This window comes from Mya arenaria, chromosome 6 (assembly GCF_026914265.1).
Source record: "Mya arenaria isolate MELC-2E11 chromosome 6, ASM2691426v1".
NCBI lineage: Eukaryota > Metazoa > Mollusca > Bivalvia > Myida > Myidae > Mya > Mya arenaria.
The window spans coordinates 24996722-25012755 of NC_069127.1; positions in this window are offsets into that span (position 1 = coordinate 24996722).

The window sequence follows — 16034 nt, forward strand, 5'->3', positions numbered from 1 at the left end:
CGTTTAACCGTTAAAGTCAATAAATTGTCAAAATGCATGGAATGGAATATGATTTAAAGTATATTTGAAATATACAAAAGTTTTGGTTTAATAAAACCCAAATTTTTCTTAAGTTGTCCACAGACTCAAATACTCACTACAGTTTTCATTTGTTAAATTTGTTATTATAACCACAGTTACCCAGCTGTTTTTCCAACGCCAATTTACGTCAATAGGCATTATGACATGTTTGACCAATAGAGGGCTCTCTTCTTAGAATATTGAATATTACTGTTGTATTATACTTTTAATAAGACTCAGATACAGCTTGTCTGAAAATATGTGGCTATTATGGGTGCCCTTTAACATAAATAGACATGTATTTAATTAAAAATATTCTTGACGAGAAATTCCACAGAAGCAAAACATGCAGATATGGAAATAGCAGGCTGGATTGATTGAGACTTCATTGCCAGCAAAAACAAACGCCTCGCAGCACAGGCTTTACCATAATTCCAGTGTTAAGAATAGTTAAGTTATGACTAGCTCAAAAAACAAGTAAAAATAATATATAAAAAAACACGTTGGACTTCAGTTACAGTATAACACTTTACAGCCCCACACTCGATCTTGGCGTGGATAACTATTGATATTAACATGTAAGAAACACATACGTGGTCGCCTTAGGCTTTTGAAAGCTTATTATTGACATAAGGCATGGAAGTGTAAAGTTTCTTTTGTTTTCACTGTACCTGTTAACATAGATATTTAAATTTGAACAAATTCGAACACTTTCCACATGAATCATGAATTTTATTTATGTTGTTTGATACCCGTAAAATGTTATGGCCTCTTTTTGCTCTCGTCTGCCAATTAAGTTGTATTATGTTTAACTACTGGTGTCGATATCAATAACCAAATCTCTCATAAGTCTGTGATGTACAGTCGGACGCCGTTGGCTCGAACTCCCAGGGATCGGCGAAAATACCTCGAGCCTCAGAAAATTCGAGCCAAGCGGGATTGTTTACCTTCAGTATAAACCATCGGTGCCTTACATCTAGTTCGAGCCAACAAGGAATTCGAGCAAATGAAGTTTGAGCCAATGGGGTTCGACTGTATATGAAAATAAGTGAACAAAGGATTTGATTGACATATCTTGTTAATTTTGACGTGAATCGCCTAAATATTTTGATTGTTATTTGCAACTTATAATTATGTAAGGCAAATTAAGTGAAGTACTCTGCGACTGTAATTAACATACCCAGGAATGTACAGTTTATAATTGATAGATAAAACATTTCAAATAGTGTAAATAAAATGGTCCACATAGGAACACAAAGACGTTTCATCAATTTTGGTTAGATTTATCATGATCAGTTGTAATGCAGTTAAGAAGCCGATTCGTAAGAATGCTACTTTGACTCATTTGAGCATGAAGAGAGAAAGTTGTTCAAGGAAAACGGTGAACATTTGCTTGCATGATGAGTACAACAATTAAACCATATATATATATCTAGCTATAGGTAATGGGGCTTATTTTCCAATTAACATGAATCGATAGGAAGCTGTGCTACGCATGGCCATTCGTCGGAGGTTATTTGTCAGAGAAGGTCAAAGTAATCCCTTGGAGTATATAAAACCATGTGATATTATCTTTTAAACATTTTCCCTTTATTGGTTGATAAAATGGTTAAATAACAAACAACGTCGTGTTAATTCGTCCAATGCTAACTCGATTTGAGAATATGAGCATGAAGAAAGAAAGTTTATCATTGTAACGTGGTTTGGTATCTTAATAGAAATAATAGAAATAAACTGGTTTGATTAAGATAGTATACCTTTTTCCTAAAATACTATATTCTGTCCCGGTATGCAAGGATGTTATTCAGGTACGGAATTTGCATAAACTCGATCTTAGTAAATACGTGTACCATTCAATGAGCGGTTTGTTGCATGACTTAACCCCCCCCCCCCTCAAAAAAAATAAATAACAAAAATAAACTTCCGAAATTCCGTTTTCTGATGACGCTGTACTAAGAAGGCGTGTTGCAAGCCAAAGGTCATTCCGGTGCAAGCTGTTCCTTGATTATAGATACCTGGTATTTATCATGTTACGTTTCTGGCGACATGACTATCGTGCTTGAAATACTTCCGTGTCAGGTGTACTCTGATTACTTATTTCGACTAAAAAACATTATTTATTGGAAAATAACACTTACTTTTAATACACGTGTCGACAAAAACTCTTAATCAACACTTTTCAAAGAACTTCCACCTCAACACATACTCAAGATCCGGGTTCACAAAACTGCATACCGATATCGAAGACGACTGCGCATATTGATTACACTTATCTCTGTCATTTTACTCCCTACAACCATGAAATACTGTAAATCCTTATACATATATTTATTTATGCATTTGAGAAAAGCCGTAGATTGATGGGAAATTCGACGGTGAAAGTGGCTACAACGACGCCGGGAGGAGAACGGCACACCTAAAATATTGCAATTTTCCAAAGAAGCGGTAAACCGCTTCATGGAATTTGCTAGCATGCCCGTCCGCTTCCATTCAGCATAGACGAATTTAAGAAAATGCGATCAAATCCTTAAATGATTCCGATTTATATCACAATGGACTCGTTGAAGCCCAAAATGTCCCTGTACAGGAATAAATTCATGTTGAATATCAATCAATGCGAAATCAATGAGTGCCATTCATTCATCGAGATAATATCCACCAGTTTAGTTTTAAGTTTTATGGTGTGTGAATCAATTATCAAAATTCTTACTTCTTTAGTTTGCAATAACATTGGATCAGACTGTGTTATAATTAGATATATTACACGGCATTTTCAACCAGGTAAAATTTTGTCTTTTTATACAAAAGGTATATTCTTCCGATCTCTCATTGTCGTATATATTGCGGATGTATATATTCATAATTATACTGAAACATGTTTGTAAAGCGAAATTCGGTCTAGTTTGATGTTTACTATTCAATCTTGTATTGACAAACCTATTGGGGCTTTAAACTTTTTAACTAAGCTAAACGGTTACAAAACGGAAACTTGAAACACGCAGTGTATAAAAGTGCTTAATTTAAACGATTTACTCCCACATTTAGCAGATGTTATTCATTTTGCGAAAATAAGAGGTTTACAATTTGCCGTTAAGAAGTCCTACCCATAAAACAGTGAGTTCGCTGATAGCTTCGTTTACGATATTGCAAAATGTTTATAAATTGTGACTCTGAACTGGTTTAGTAGTTATTCAAAGGATTACTTGTATCTTATATCTTACAGACGGACTATTTTCCTTCTAGTTCTTTCTAATTCGTTTTTCCAAAACGTCATTACACTCGTAATAGATAAGAAATATACCATGGCGGTCGATAAATAAAGGAATAACAACCATCATTTCTATTCGACTCTTACGAAACGTGAAAGAAATCAACCATATGTTGAACTTCGATGGTCCGTACGGTTGTCTTTTGTCATCATCCGTAAGAGTAATATTGATGTGTATATTGATGTGTTGTCCTCTGACGTTGTGAGATGAATGTTTCCACCGATTAACATCAATCAAAATTACCACCTTTTTCGGTTTTCCATATTTTTCTCCGTATTAAGAAGATAGCGCCATAAAACAATACACACACAACATGGCAAAATACAAAATCTCGTTCAATATTAAATGGTCAGTAAAACCCCTTATAAAACATGAACTTTAGTCAATGACTAATTTAAAAACGTGCTATGAAAACACAGTTATACTTTAACAATAGCATGGTTGTGGACCAATTTGTTATGGTTAGAAAAACCCAATGGTTTCATTAATGTTGAAGAACATGTTTTGAAAAGCAAAGCCTTATCCCGTTGCATGGTAGCAATTTACATCGTAGCTCGCAGCCTTACAATTCGAATAGACAAGTTATTAAGAAATGCTTCGTTGATGAGAAATTTTCCTAAGGACGAAATCAATCCTTCTGGGACGGGCTTCTGTGTATCACCTTTATACACCTCAATCTTCTTAACTAAGAATCACCTTCATAACAGATGCTAACGATTACTTACCATATTTAAAACGAAAGTTGGTTTGATTTTTTAATTATCACTTGAGCGTTTGTTGTAAGAAACAGTTATAATTGACGTGTAATATGCAAACAAAATACACCATTGTGTCATTATATTTAAAACTAATATAACTATCTGCGACTAAACTGCAATGTTACTAGAATTCTTATAGAATTTATTTCAATCAGGAGTTATCAGTTAACTCATTTTCCATTTTTCATTGACGGGTGCAATAAGGATGTAAATGCATTCAACTTGAATGTGCAGCTTCAAAAGAGGTGCAACGAATTAAGCCCGGATCTTGAATTCATGAGACTCCGTCTCAAGTTGGTTTTTTTTGTCAAATCATGTAATGAAATCGTTACTTCCTGTACTAGACACACGAGTGAGTAAACGGCCACAAGGAAAGGTATTTCTGACATTAAACACATAGTGTGACTTCAATAACATTAAGTAAAATATCAAATGCCACCACAAACAGACTGTACCTGCCTCTTATCATGCTCGAGTTAACTTACATTTAATGCTTTCAGAAGGATATACGAAACGGCTCTCATTTGGTATAGCTGTTCATGCACGATCATAAAACCACAAAACATTACAAGATATATGTATACATACTTTTGATGTTATGATAAATGTTTAAATATGAGTTTATTTCGATGTTATCGTTTGTTTTTGTGATATATCCTTTAATGACGAATATTAATGTACACGGAATAAAACAAATACGTTAAATTTCACGTTGCATTGTCAAAATGCTTGTGCGCTTTAATACATTCTCAGAATCCCTTAATGCCTTCTAATTATGGATATATGGTGTTGTGTTAGCTGTTACTGTTACACCTTTTGCTAGTTCATGAATTTGACATGAGACGAGAGTGTCGGAAATCTCAAGTTATTCGCTGTAACTGTTTTTTGATTGAATCTTATTTACTGTTAAAGCCCATGGAATTCAAATTCGGTTCAATCCTTTTCTGTTTAATGCTTTTCTAGTTCTCTGTTTCTTTTTCTCATGTTATTTAATGAGAAAAACAACAACAATTGTATGATGTTTAATTTCCATGACATTTATTAGCTCGTCTGTTTTCAAAATGAAGTCGAGTTATTGTCACAGCTTTGGTGTCAATATCGCTGACGTTGTTAGAGCCTTGGTGTCCGTGATTCGGCGTTGTAATAGCCTTTGTGACACTGTCGCCACCAAGTATATGCATTCATGGTACAGACATTGCCATAATCTTGTTATTCATGTCGTCGGCGTTCGCGTTGGGCAAAAACTTAGTTTTTTTCTAATCGTACAACATTAAATAAATTTTAATGAGACATATTACAGATGTTGCCGGATAAAATACGCCCATGTATAGCACGCCCCATAATTCTGGCATTGAAAATCTTTAAAGTATTTTTTTCGAATGTAATTTATCAAACAAGCATGGGTGTTCGCCCCACTGCGCTCTTGGTTTAAACAATATTTATTTCATAAAGTACATTTTGAGGAATACACAAGGTTAGAGCATAATCAATAATAAAAGGTTTCTAACATATAAATACAGGCAAAGTGAGCAAGTGATATATGCACATAACAAAATATTCACGACATGATTGAGAAGGAAGTTTATAAGCTTATACTGTGCCTCGTTTCTGTCACACTTTAAAGCTGCTTGTTATGGTGTAAATGTTGTTATGATGATTATATTTTCGGTACCGTTATAATTTAATAAATAAGATGAAATTGAATGACAAATGAGGAATTAGCAAGATGCGTTGGTAATTGGATAGAAGAAAGAGAGAGAAGCGTCAAGAAGCGGGAAGAATGGACAGGGCATGTACAGGTCAGTTCAGTTGTAGAATCTGGTATGTTCTTATTATCCTAAGTAGATCAAAAGCGTTTAGTTTGGCAAATGTAGAACGTGATTGAATATTGTTGAGTTGGTCAAGTCTGTGGCATTTTTTAAACCGAACAGTAGTACTTGAAGTGACATAGGCACAATAGTAGACAAATGTTCGAGTAGATGATGCCTTTGTGCACGATAAAGGGAACAGGTGAGAAAGAAATGGTAGGTGTCCTTGATTTCACCACATTGACAATTTGGACTATTGATAATGTTTTTAGAGAACAAGTGTTCATTTAGATTACTACAATGCATCCGCAGCCTTGCATGTATGACGCTCCATTTGCGATCGCCTTCATAATAGAAATTTGGAACAGTTTTTTTTATTCTTGTTAAGATTGTATTTTAAGGAGGGCAGGGCTGTCGAAGAACGAACAGTTTCCGGAAGTGCATTCCATAAGGATATTGTGGTTGGAAGAAACGAATTGAATAACACCTGAGTTTTACAAGGAATATTACGAAGGTTCACAGAATTCCGAAGATTGTACGAGCTTGTATCACCAACTCGCGATGGAATAAGTGCAGTGAGATAGGCTGGAGTAAGAGAATGAAACATCTTGTAAAAAAGAGTGAGTTTGTGTTTACGTCTTCTCTCCTTTAGAGATTCCAGTGCTGTTTCTATATAAAGACTTGAAATGGAGACAAATCGCGTTGCTCCGGAAATTATTCGCGCTGCCACATGCTGAACCTTTTCTAGGTCCTCTGCTTCAGCTTGCGTTAAATAATCCCAAACTACACCTGCGTATTCCAACAGTGGCCGAATAAATGTTTTGTATAGGACTTCTAGCGATTTGCGATCAAGGACGAACTTAAATGATCGCATGATGTAAATACGTTGCCATGCCTTGGTTTTGACGGAGTTGATATGCTCATTCCATGAGCAGTTATTGGCGAGTGTCACGCCGAGATGTTTATGAGTAGTAACTTCCGCTATTTGAACATTATCCATATAAATAGGTGGATGTGCTTGTCTGTTTGTTTTTCGAGATATTAAAAATGATTCGGTTTTCGCCGGGTTGAATGATACAAGCCACCTTTCTGCCCACAAATGGATTTTGTTCATGTCATCATTTAGTTGCTGAGCTGCAGACAAGGATCATCGACAATAATATACAAGGTAGTATCATCTGCGAAATGACGAATGGGTGATTTTATTTCCCGTACGAAATCATTAATAAGACAAGAAAGAGTAGGGGTCCAAGAATTGAACCCTCTGGTACTCCAGCAGATATTGAAACCGTATCTGATATAGTCCCAGATAGGACAACCCTCTGTTTTCTTTCACTGAGATAATCAGTAAGCCATTCTAAAAGGGAACCGGAAATACCACTTTCACGAAGCTTGAAAAGTAGACCTTCATGCCATACACGATCAAAGGCTTTTGAGATGTCACAGAATACTGCCCTTACTTCTTTACCCTCGTCTAGTGCAAGGCAGAAGGAGTGATAGATAGATACAAGCTGATTTACAGTGGAGTCATTTGGAACAAACCCTGACTGAAATGGGGTTAAGAAGTCATTTTGACGGAATAAGTTAAACATATTTATGCAAAATCCTTTCTAGAACCTTACTAATAACACTCAAGAGGGATATTGGACGATAATTACCAACAGCTTGGGGATCTGGTTTCTTAAAAATCGCACAGACGTGAGCCAGTTTCCACTGGTTAGGTACTTTACCAGAACGAAGAGAGTAATTAAAAAGATCTCGAAGGGGCTGTGAAATTTCGGTGGCTATTTCCCTTAGTACAAAACTATTAACAGAGTCAGGTCCTGTTGCCTTTCCAGTGTTTAGTACCTTAATTGAATCTATTAAATCTTGATGGGAAATATCAAAATCTTGCAAGAATAGGACATCAGAGACAATAGGAAGAGGTGTGTTAGGAACATTCAGAAGGCTCTGAGATTGGAAAATGTTATTCAAAAGGTTTGCCTTGTCAATGTTTGATTCGTATACGATGCCGTCGTCGATGAGAGGGGGAATGTGTTTAGAAGCCGGCGTAGCACTAGTAAAATGTTTGATAGTTTTCCAAAAATCGGACGAGAAAAAGGTATTTTCCTGAAGTTTTGAGGCAAGCTTTTCATAATGTGATTGTTTTACAGTTTTTATGATATGGTTAGCATGATTGCGAATAGTCCTGTAAGCTTGCCAGTGATTTTCATAGTTTGAGCGTCTGGCCCTTTTGTATGCTCTTCGTCTATGGCGGAATAATTTACGAATTTCATTATGAAACCACGGGGGTCCTGAGTGCGGATCGTTATAGACTTTGACGGTATACATAGTTCACAAAATACCATAAGTTGATTGGTAAATTTGTTTGCGTAAATATCAATATTCGTGTGAAAACATGTATTCCAGTCAAAAGATGACACAAGCGTTCTGAGTTTGGCGTAGTCCCCTTGTGAAAATTTCCATACTTTTCGTTTAAATGTTGATCTGACCGTTTTTTTGAATTTTAATATGCAAAATATAGGACAGTGGTAACGAACTAGCTGGTACAGAAAAGGTTCACCTTCACCACATTTTAGTACAATATCTGGTGATGAAACTAAGAATAAGTCGAGAAGGGGTTCCGACGTTTCAGTAAAATGAGTAGCGTCACGGATGACTTGTGACAGATTCAATTGCTGACATAATGACTCAATCTTTTGTCCAGATAATGATTTATTCATATCAAGGTTAAAATCTCCCGTAATGACTATATCTTTTATACCAGTATCAACCGCCATTGACATTGAGTTGGTAATGGATTCCAGAACATATGAAGTGGAATAAAGAGGTCTATAAAAAGTACCAAGCAAAAGACGCTTTGTTTTCATGCGTAATTCAAGCAAAAGACACTCAACATCGTTGCGCTCTTGATTCAGCTAACCAGGTAACATTGTTGTATGCTTAAGAGCATATTGTGTTTCATATGCATAAATCAATAAGTTTTTTAATTAATAAATCAAGAATAATTCATCCACAAATTTCATTAATATCTAATTTAGACATTTTAACACTGCCTCGTTACAATAATGAATATACGACACTCACTCTTCATGTTTTAAATGGGCTTTTTGCTTACCTGTTTCAAAGTAGCAGACCCTTTGGCTATTATTGTTAACCCCTAATGGAGAGGCGTGCAAAAAGATCTGTTAATAAACATATGATCAGTTACTGTAATGCATTAAATGCAGAGAATAAAAGGCAGATGCTATAGTGATACAACGCACTATTGCATATAATGGTATATACACTACAGGGTGATTGTAAAATTTTGATTGAGACTGCTTACACTTGGTATTATTATTGATATAATTGCGATCAAGTTACTTGAAGAATAGTTTAGTGTCGTCAATTGATTGTGGAATTTTAAAACATTATTTTTAGATTTTACAATGTGATATTTTTTTGTGCTCAAGGTTAAGGACACTTACTTGCAGAATATGCATATGTCTAAATCTTGACTTGACATCAAAGGCATTGTAGCTATGCAAATTAATTACTTATTTATAAGGAACTAACAAAACTTAAGAGAAGACTGAGTAAACTGTTGGTATATGGTCCTTAACTCTTACTTGAATAATGTTTATCATATCCTTATCATCTTACTTGGTTATAATGCTTGTGGACATTATATCTTGGAGAGGTTTAATGACCAGCATGGTCTCTCCAGTCTTTACTGATTTTTGACCGAAAATTTGTCCAAACGGACTTTGTTCGCACTCTACATTGATTTTTTTTCTATAATTACGAACCTTGCTTATCAGGTCGATTCATTTGCGATATTTGTGAGATATTCAATATCGATTGAGTTCGAATATCAGTCCGATCATATTATTAGCACTGGTGTTGTGGCCCTTGAATTGTCAAAATTTTACAAATTTCATTTTGACGGCTCTTACTGCATCATTTGTTATCCACTCTTTACTAAAGTGGTTATAATGTTTTAAGGCATTACGTCTCAAAACGGTTTCATCAACAGCCAGTCAAACTATTCAATATTCACAATATTTTAGAAAAATGACAGCATTCGCTATGGAGCGTAATATTTCACTGCGAAATTTGGTTTGACAATGATGGGCAACTTCCGAAAGAAGACATATGTAATTCGTGGAAATGTTTTTGTCAGAGATAAATAACCAATAAGACTGCTTAACATAATCAGTCCTGAGAAATTGCTCAAGTACTTTAGCATTACAGCCTATTACCTGGCAGTTCATCTCCAATACGTGTTTTACTATGTTTATGGACATGATATATCTAACAAGTTCAATGACCAGCTACCAGCAATATTGATTAAGTAACTCCTGTGGTTGCATTTGAACTGTCGGTAAATAGATCAAGTGTGTCCGCTCTAAAATAACCTCCTGCTAATAACCAGTTTTCAAATAATTTATGAGTTTAATTACTTTGCTTTAAAAATGAATGGACTGTTTATAATATGTTTTAGTCTTCATTCACCATATTAACAAGCTATGAACCAGCACTTTTATTTGAAATTAATTGCAAAAAGGACACTGCATAATGTTGCAATCTGTCTGAAATATATTAATTAGTTTGCGAATGTAGAAGTTTCGATTGTGGGCATGCGTTTAAGCAACACTGCTTGACCATTATTGCAGTTGGCCAATGGTTTTAAAATTCGTTGCAGTTGCTTTCCTACCGATGAAAAGTAGCATTAGGAACTGGTAAAAGTCATCAAACTACGTGCCTGTTTCAATTAAGATCATCAGGCTTAAGATCTAGACGTAACTTCGGTTTGGGCTGCGTTTCAATAAAAAGTCTCAATAGATAGGCAGTAATAAAAATGCAATTGTTTCAACATCCCATAGCAATTTATTGAACCGTTATGCCTCTAAACAAGGTGATATGCATTTCCCGACCTTTTGAACGCAAATTATAAAACCACATTTCCATAACATGACATTTAATAATTACAGGATTTAGCTAATTAATTAGCTTAACAATTAAGAGGTATATATAGAGGTCATTGACTTCCGTATAATGGGTTTCCTGATATATTAGGCCATATTATGACTATTTATTATTATTACGTTTATCCAGCAATCTACCCTACATTATACAGAGCAGCTTGATCTGATTGGCACAGCAATATTGAGAAATATCAGAGATATAGTAGCAATGACCATAAAGACTGTTCCACAGCGCAATAAGGTATTTCTCTCGAGGAGAATTGTATCGATTTTGTAGCGCATATTATTAATCAATACTTGTTTACAAATGGTAACTTTACACAAACACATATAATTTTATTATATTATTAAAAATAGAAATTTTAGATTTGAATCGTTAGATTTGTACAAATTCTTCAAAATGTCATATGTCATCTTTAATTGAAGTTACCGAGACAAAGAAAACTAAAAACGAAGTAAATGGCGGTAAATAAGCTCCATAGGTTAGTTTCGAGTTATTTGGCCGCAAACATGTACCAATCGCCAAGTATAATATCGCTGACCATCCTAAATGGCACTAAGTCTACAGTGAACTTTTTCTTTTATTTTATGACCTGTAAGCAGTGTTACCAGTTCACATTCACTTCTTGTCAATTAACAGTCTCAATCAAACGAAAACTGCTGTTATCTTACTTTGTTTGCAATTTGTAAATTGAAAAGCCCATGAGAGAGATTCCCTTTAAGTATTTGACGACATGAACCGTTAAAAATACAATTACTAGTGCATAGTGTATTGTCAAAGTAAATATGATGTTTTTAAACGAGTACATAAATTATAAAAAACAGATTTTAAGACAAGTCAGCGTGCTCTTTTAATTGATATTTGTACATTATTTTTCCAGTCTTGCATTACCATTGGACAAAATATTCTTAATACAGTTTAAAAAAGCTACGACTTAAAACCAACAAATACCTGATTTAACATGAGCTAAATGCATATTACACAAATAAGATTAAACAAAAATCCATTGATAACTATAGCAAAGGTTTTTGGTATAATATCAAGTATTACGTTGATCTATACTTTCTTTCACTTGAGTTACTGACTTTAATATTTGCTCAACATTAGTCTGAATGCTGCCGACCTACTCCTCTATTATTGACTGTCTGTATTGCATATGGCTGATTGCGCACGCCCACTCATAATGGTATTTGCCTATTTCCACCAAGGGCACTGAATTGTCAATCAGCCGTCTTTGAGCTGCACGGATATCCCGAATGTTCTCAACAGCATGAATAAGTTTCCGCTGATGTCTAATAATCTTCGACTTGTCCGTTTTGAGTTTTCTGTATTTATACACAAACCACCCAGCCCTCATAACATCTGAAGCGTTGTGCTTTAAACGTTTACCTAATTCAATATTCAAAACGAAATCATGAACGTACTTTTCAGATCTTGAGAGTTCTAGCCTTCTAGCCAGGATGGCCACAATGAGAGCAGTGCATCCTGCTCCTATCATGCCAGTCTAAACCGCAATGCCTCTTCCACAATATGTAGTTGGGACAATATTGCCATAACCAACAGACAGAAATGTCACAGCGATTAGCCACAAGCAATTGAGAAAACTTGCGTGGACATTATCCCATGACCCATCCTCGCCGTACACTTCACAGAGACGGAGTGGAATTATTATCTTTCGTGCGTACTGTCCGTCAGCTACAGTTGCCGACCATTCCATTTTAAAGTCACCTGGTATAGGATGAATACTGCATATAACGAGCTCCATCCCTATTTTCAGTACCCTTTTGAAAGACATTGCAAGTCTTAGATCATCGACTCCATTGTCAACTGCAAAGAGTTGGACATCAAGATAATGATAAATACCAAGAAATATCAGAAGGGCGACGGTAAATGCTGTAATGCACGTCTTCATCAAATAAGATAGGAGCGAATCTTTCTTATCAGTAATGCCGTTGTAAGTTCTGTTTCAAATATCATCAGACCAATTCCAGCTAGAGCTAAACATAGTGAAACATCACAGTGTCTCTTCCGGCGGTGAAACAGTTCTTTCCTCGTCGCCAACTTTTTTCGACGGTCTCGAACCTGTATGGTCTATAACTCGGCAACGCGTTAGATTCACTCCCGCTTTCAGCACTGCCACCAGAGTACAATCTGTTTCGGGCATTCATACCAACAAGAGGTATTTTTGGATTTTCGAATATGGTCGACATTGTTGAAATATTCAGTTTTGAATGTTTATACGTTTTTGCATAGCAAATTTATAGTGGTCCGTCACAATATGTCTATCTCCTTTCTAAATCTCAAAGCACGCGAATTGTCACTTTCGATGACACAAATATAAATTCCTTGCATGATACCGTGCGCAAATATATTCCCTTTGTCTAGTTGAAAACTAATTCAATGAAAGTCAGTAAAAAAATCATCAGTAGATCTCCGTAAGTTTATGTTAGTATATTTCTCTGGTATGTCATATATTCCTCATTTCTGGGGATTTTCCTGACCGAATGTTATAATTGTAATGCTTCTCTTGATGGGGGTCCCATGGAAACAAAAACCTCTATTGCCAAGTTTGTGTTCAAAATTAATCAATTATTTACTCGCCTTCCTTATCAGAACGACATTTATTATCCCTCAATCAGTAAAGGTATAAGCTTACAACTTAGGCGACGATGTGGAAATCGTTTTCGATTACTTAAACTTTGTTTTAATACAAAGCTAGAAAACCAACAGGTATAGGACTCCACTTTTTCCTCACTGGTCTAGCGTCAGCGGTCAAAATGTATTGGTTAAAACAAGAAGTTTTCGACACGTGGATTTCCCAAGAGATATAAATATAACATTAATTATTGATACGTTTCAATTTGTACGCAGATCATGTAAACAACTTTTGGTCAATCGCGAAGTGTTATGAACTTAAACTGATGCTCACAGCAGAAATCACTTAAAGTAGATTTCTCAAACAATTGACTTAAAATCGGATTCACTGACAATTTCCAAATACAGAATAGCACTGAGATGTAACAAACTTTCACTTCTACCATAAAGTGTGAATTGTCTTTCCCCTAGTACCTCCTCAATAAAATTAAACAGTTTAAGAAAAAAAAATAGCCCAAGGGACTTTGTCTTTTGTATCTATTGTCAGTCACACAATCTTCACAAATTGGGTCTTTTTTTCTTCGCACTGTACTTGTCAGCCAATGGAGATGCTTTTAGACATATTTGTAAGTTCAGTATCGACCGTATTTAACCGGATGTCCATCAGCTGGATATTTATATGAGTGTGTCTATTTTAATTGTGTTTCAGGAAATAAAACACATGTTCCGTAACGTTAGTTCTCTGCCTGGCACCGTCCACATCTGAAAGAAATAAAACATCACTTGTATAAGATTGCTATTAGATACTTTTGAATAAAGATATCCATAATTGGAGCATGTTTCTGTCAATTTGTATAAGATGGTAAGACCCGTATTTCAACGATAAAATAACCGTTATATCGCATTCCTGGAACCTTGGCTTTGGGTTTCAACATAACTTCACAAGATTGTGAAAAAGCAGTATGTCTTGTTTCTTAAGTTATACTTTTGTTTCTCATGCTCTTGTTTTTTTGCGTCTGCACGTTGTTCAGAATACATAAACGTGAAATCGTATAATGCTGAACACAAGTTAAGGACATGTGCCCGGTTTCCCAAAAATAACACCTACGTATCGTAACGGACCTTATAATAACAGTTTAGATGCTTTTATAAATGTTAAGTGGATCTTTGGGATATCATCCAAGTCTATGACTGATGTGCGGCATATTTACTAAACAAACATAAAGGAATACTTACCTAATGAATAATAAACATGTTCTTAGCAGGTAAATACGAATAAATCCAGCGACAACAAGTTGCTTATTATCTATAGACAAATAGGTTGGAAATCAGCACCTTTAGGCCGTATGTGTTGAAATATTGGACGTAGCAGTACAATCCAGGCAAATAACACCCTATAAGTATTGTCGTCAACGGGCTTCGATCGTTTTAATTAATGTATATTTCTTGTTATAATAAACATGTTGTTAAAAGATAACTATGAATATCACCATCGGTAAAGACACTGCTAAATCTAGAGAGAAACCTACATCTTTGGACTTACCTGAACATGGGTAAAACAACATTTAATAAAATGTAATCATACTATAAACCAAATACGAAATTGAAACAAACTGTTCTTCGTTGTTTAATATACTTGGAAGAGATAAAACAATGCTAAAGTAATCTATGCTCTGGCTGTATTTCTTTTTATTTCTTTAGGGATGTCCGGATTTATCATTTAAATGAAGCAGGAGCAGATTGATATTGTTGGTAACTATAGAATAATACTGTTATCGGAGCTAACGCCTACGCTGATCTTTTGTTACGTGTTTGCTTTTAGCCTCAGAATGTGCGAGGCTTCCGCGATACCATTAACGTCGAATCAATCATAAATCAATATCAGTGAAATTACAAGCATTATTTGAACAAATACAATGTTTGGCTTTCATAAACACTGTTTTCGTTTTCACTTTGCTAGTCGTCAAATTCATTTAACATAAAAATGACTTTATTGTTGAATTTGCATCATAGCCTCTTACACAATTTCTTCTAACTGTTTTATATTAACACCATAATTCTAAAACTTTACGGCGATAAGGTTAATACAACATACTTTACCGTCATGGGATCGTTAATCAATATATTTGTTTAAAACGCCGGACTGATTAAATTGCCACCATATGTGCCAAACTAAAGTGTTTTCTGAACAAAGGTCACACTAAGGACATTTCTGACAAGTCACATTTGTGACACACCTTAAATTGTACCTCACCGAAAAAAGAATCGGTGACGTGCAAGGGAGGGGTGTAATTTCGTTAATGTCGTTCTGATTGAAACTGTTTTATCTTAAAAGTGACACGATAGGACTTCGAAAGTATAATACTGTTCGGTATGTTTTATTTCAAGATGAACAGTTAATTATAACATTGCAGTGGCAATAATATGACAGGTTCGAACAACGCCAATATAGACTCACATATAATTATATTGTTTATACTTTTAATTTTTAAGTTGGCGGGGAAAGAATTGAAGTGACATACATGGTCTAACAAGATTAAATGTGTTTATCACTTTAGTGTGATTAAATCAGT